Source organism: Oratosquilla oratoria, chromosome 10 (assembly GCF_046742065.1).
Source record: "Oratosquilla oratoria isolate Oo_2021 chromosome 10, ASM4674206v1, whole genome shotgun sequence".
Taxonomy (NCBI): Eukaryota; Metazoa; Arthropoda; class Malacostraca; order Stomatopoda; family Squillidae; genus Oratosquilla; species Oratosquilla oratoria.
Genome location: NC_134786.1, coordinates 31,258,291 through 31,263,290, shown reverse-complemented (window position 1 = coordinate 31,263,290; position 5,000 = coordinate 31,258,291).

The following is a 5,000-nucleotide window of genomic DNA, read 5'->3' as shown; positions in this document are numbered from 1 at the left end:
AATCGCGCCACAGCCAACCACGGTCGCCACCATCGACGCTAGAATGCCCTATGCTCACCTGCTCACGGAATTCCCCGACGTCTTCAAGCCTGAGCTGCGACAGACACCACAGACGCCAGCTAAACATGGCGTGTACCAATACATCAAGACATCTGGGCCCCCAGTATTTGCCAAATACCACCGCCTACCGCCCGAGAAACTCGCCGTCGCCAAGAAAACCTTCCAAGAGATGAAGAGACTAGGCCTATGCCAAAAAGCCTCTAGCCCTTGGTCTTCACCTCTCCACCTCGTCAAGAAGAACGATGGTTCCTGGCGCCCCTGTGGATATTACCGGCGGCTGAACATGATGACGGAACCTGACCACTACCCACTCCCAAACATCGCCGACGTCACCACATACCTCAACGGCGCCAAGATCTTTTCGACACTGGACCTCCTGAAGGGCTACTACCAAGTTCCGGTGCATACAGACGACATCCCGAAGACCGCCATCACCACCCCCTTCGGGACGTACACCTTTAATTACTCCTGCTTCGGCTTGCGAAACTCAGGTGCAACCTTCCAGCGCCTAATGGACGGCTCCTCGGCGACCTCGACTTCTGCGTCTGCTACGTCGACGATATTCTGGTCTTCTCTAACTCTCCTGACCTGCGGACCATCCTCGAGCGTCTCCAGGACAACGGCCTCGTTATCCGCTTTGACAAATGCAGCTTCGGAAAAAAGTCTGTCCCATTTTTGGGACACCTCATCTCTCCTGACGGCGTTCATCCCCTCCAGGATAAAGTCGCCGCAGTCGACAAATTTCCCAAATCTACTACCATCAAAGCCTTGCAGGAATTTATTGGGATGGTCAACTTCTATCATAGTTTCCTCCCTAACATCGTTCAAACGCTGCACCCACTTTATAACGCCCTTCACGGAAAACCGAAGGACCTCCTCTGGAGCCCCGCCATGGAAGCTGCCTTCGTCAACGGCAAAAAAGCCCTCGCCCGTGCCACCACCCTCTCCTTCCCTGCACCGGGTGCCCAGCTACAACTGTCAACGGACGCCAGCAATGTCGCCATAGGGGGTGTGCTCGAACAAACCCTCAGTGGCAGACCTACACCCCTTGGTTTCTTCAGCAGGAAACTCTCCAAGGCTGAGCTCAACTACAGCACCTTCGACAGAGAGCTCCTTGCCATCCACCACGCCGTCCGCCACTTTCGCCATTTCCTCGAGGGCTCCTCATTTATCATCAACACCGACCATCAACCTCTGGTGCACGCCTTCACAAAACAACAGGACGCTTGGTCTGCCAGACAGCGTCGCCACCTCTCCGCCATCGCCGAGTTCAGTTGCATCATCAGGCACGTCCCCGGTACAAACAACCCCGTCGCAGACGCCCTCTCCCGAATAGCCATCGACGCAGTTCAACTCGGCCTCGACTACGCAGCTATTGCCAGAGAGCACCGGGAGGATCCTGAAACACTTGCCTACAGGACATCCATCACATCCCTTAAGTGGCAAGACGTCCCTTTTCACGACAACCACACCATCCTCTGCGACATCAGTACCGGCCGCCCACGACCCCTAATCCCAGCTGCCTTCTGACGTCAAGTGTTCAATTTAATACACGACCTGTCTCACCCTTCAGGGCGCGTCACTGCGAAACTCCTGAAGCAAAAATTCATCTGGCACAGCATCTCCAAGGACGCAAAGGAGTGGGCCAGATCCTGCATTGCCTGTCAGCAAAGCAAAATTCATCGCCACACTGAATCAGGCATCGGATCATTCCATCAGCCCCGACGACGCTTCGCACACATTCATGTCGACGTCGTCAGCCCACTCCCCCTATCGGAAGGCCATCATTACCTCTTCACCGCCATCGATAGATCGACCCGCTGGTTGGATGCCATCCCCATGAAGGATAGTACCGCCTCATCCTGCACTACAGCATTTCTCAGTGGATGGATAGCCAGATCTGGCCTCCCGGAGCACGTCACCTCCGACCTAGGAACTTCCTTCACGTCGCGGCTGTGGCACTCTCTCGCTGAACTCCTGGGTACTACAGTCCACCACACTACCTCCTACAACCCCGCAGCCAACGGCATGGTCGAGCGAACCCACCGCTCACTCAAAGCATCTCTTATGGCACGCTGCAACAACGGCTTCTGGGTACCCCAGCTACCATGGATACTCCTTGGCCTTCGGACAGCCATCAAGGACGACCTCAACGTGTCTCCAGCAGAGATGGTCTTCGGCCGAACCCTCGTCGTGCCCTCAGAATTCTTCCCTCCACAGGAGTCTCCTGAGAGCCTGCAACAGCTTCGACGCACTGTCGGCAAATTTGCCCCATGCGTGCCGACACATCACCGGGAGGTGAAAGAATACCTTCCAAAATACCTCCACACCTCGACACACGTTTTCCTGAGGACGGACGCTCACACCCCACCACTCACCCGTCCCTACACTGGCCCCCACCTTGTCCTTGAACGTAAAGACAAGACCTTTCCACCTCGACACTCCGCCCACCAAAATCTCACGGGCAGGACGCCCCCTTAAGCCAAGGCAAGTTTAAGAGGGGAATATTGTACAGCCACGTGGCTTCACAAGTCACGTGGCAGGAAACGTGACTGACGCCCACGACCTGACGCCCTCTGCCAGCGCGAGCGTGCTTGACCCGACCGAACCGAGCGTAATTATCTAATTACGCACCACAGGTAACTTGCCCGCGAGTATATATACCGGCTCCCGCCGCATGTAAAATCAGTTCACTCGTACCTTACAATAAAGGAGACGAACTCACCAAAACTTCGCCAAAGTAGCATCGCTACAGTATGAAGCTAAGTAATTATGTGGAATTTTAGTCAAGGAAAAGAAATTATCGGATTATACACATCTATACTTATAATCAATGTTTACATCAATTATGATAACATATATAGAATAAAACATGTATCCTAATACAAAAACAGTTTCTGAACAAGATGGGGCATTCAGACTTTATATAGAAAGCTGCAAAAAATATATATATACATTTTTGTAAATATTTTGCCTCATGACGCCCGTGACCCGAGGGAAGGAGGGAGGGAGGGATGGTAGTTGCCTCTTTCCTCTTCCTACTCCTTAACCTCCTCCTCCTCCTCCTCCTCCTCCTCCTCCTTCATCCAACTTATTCACATGTAACACTGGTCAATAAAGAATTTGCCCCAAAGGAATTTTTTTTATATGTTTTTGAATGCATACATATATATACCAAGGCGTTTCCCCCCTTACTAGGGAGGTAGCCAAAAAGGAAAAGGCATAAAATCACTCCCACCCATTCCATCCCTGAATACACTACACAACCCTCCACCCTCCCTCTTATCTTAGCACCTCCTGGATGACGGGTCATCCCTGCACCTTGTCCACTGCCCTGGGTCAGAAGCGGTGTCGCAAGACACAGCACATCCACAGCAAGGCTGCTTCATTAAATCGGCGACTCCCCCTTTCCATCTCCCCATGCATAAAGGACAAGACGGGGAGAAATCCCTTTGGGCTGGGTCAAAATTTACTCACACATACTACCTCACCCCCCATCCCCCCGCCCATTCCGCCTCATATATCACAACATCATCCATATACAACCATTCTCCATTCACCCCTGTCTTCTGTCCTCTCCCGTCCTTCCTCAACAGACATTCCCCTCTTCCCCAAAGCCCCCTTCACCCCATCCATCCACCTCATCCTAGGACGTCCCTTCATGTACTCTCCCTCCACATCTGCCTTCCATACCTCTTTTACCAGTCTTTCTTCACTCATTTTTTCCATGTGTCCAAAACATCCTAATACTCTTTCATCAACCCTATCTTCCAACCCCCTTGCCACCCCTGTTCTCCTCCTCACCTCCTCATTTCTCACTCTGTCCAGCTTAGTAACCCCCATCATACTTCTTAGACACCTCATCTCAAACACATTCAAACTCCTTCTCTCTTCCTCTCTTATGTTTCATGTTTCTGCCCCATACAGTGCTGTTGGCACAATCACTCCTTCATATAGTCTCCTCTTAGCATCCATTCCCAAATGTCTATTCCTCATTACACTTTTTAATCCACCAAGGCATTTACTTGCTTCTCTCAATCTACATTGTACCTCCACCTTCACTCCACCTTTTCCTGCCACGTTTGCACCCAAGTATCTAAAACTATCCACTTCCTCCAGTCGCTCTCCCTTAATGCTCACTTCCAGACTACTGCCACTTTCACCCCTTGTACATCTCATCACCTTACTTTTACCCACATTTATCTTCAGCTTTCTTCTATCATACACTCTCCCAAACTCTGTCACCAACTTCCTCAATCCCTCCTCCGATCCTGCCATAAGCGTACTGTCGTCCGCAAACAACAGCTGGCTCACCTCCCACTTTTCTCCATTTTCTTTAACCATCTCCAATCCCTGACCCACTACTATTGCATTTACCTCTCGCACTACCCCATCCATGTACAAGTTGAATGCAGAATCCAGAATTAATGTTCAATTTTGTTCCATCATCGTTCACGGTATGTAACATTAAGTGTGTTACATGGGATAAATTTCAATCAAGCGGTTGGCAACACTGAATTTGGCACACTGCGTGAGATTGCTATGCAATTTCAGCCAATCTGTTCTTCAAGTGAACAACATTTATTGAGTCAGAGAGATCTGAATGATCTTGTGCGGATTTAAACTTGTCAAAAAAGCAATTTAAAATCCTTGCTTCCAGGTTAGAGGGCTGGAATCTGTTCCAGAAATAATTCAAAGTTAGTTTTTACTGTAAGCAACATTGTGATTTTGAACATTTTTCTCACTTGAGGATGGTGTAGTGTTTTGCAATGATGCACATTCTGTTATGCAGAAATTTACCCATAAATATAACGGTATGTAACATTACGTGTGTTACGTGAGATTAAGTAATTTCAGCCAATCTGTTCTTCAAGTGAACAACATTTATTGAGTCAGGGAGATCTGAATGATCTTGTACGGATTTAAATTTGTAAAAAAAA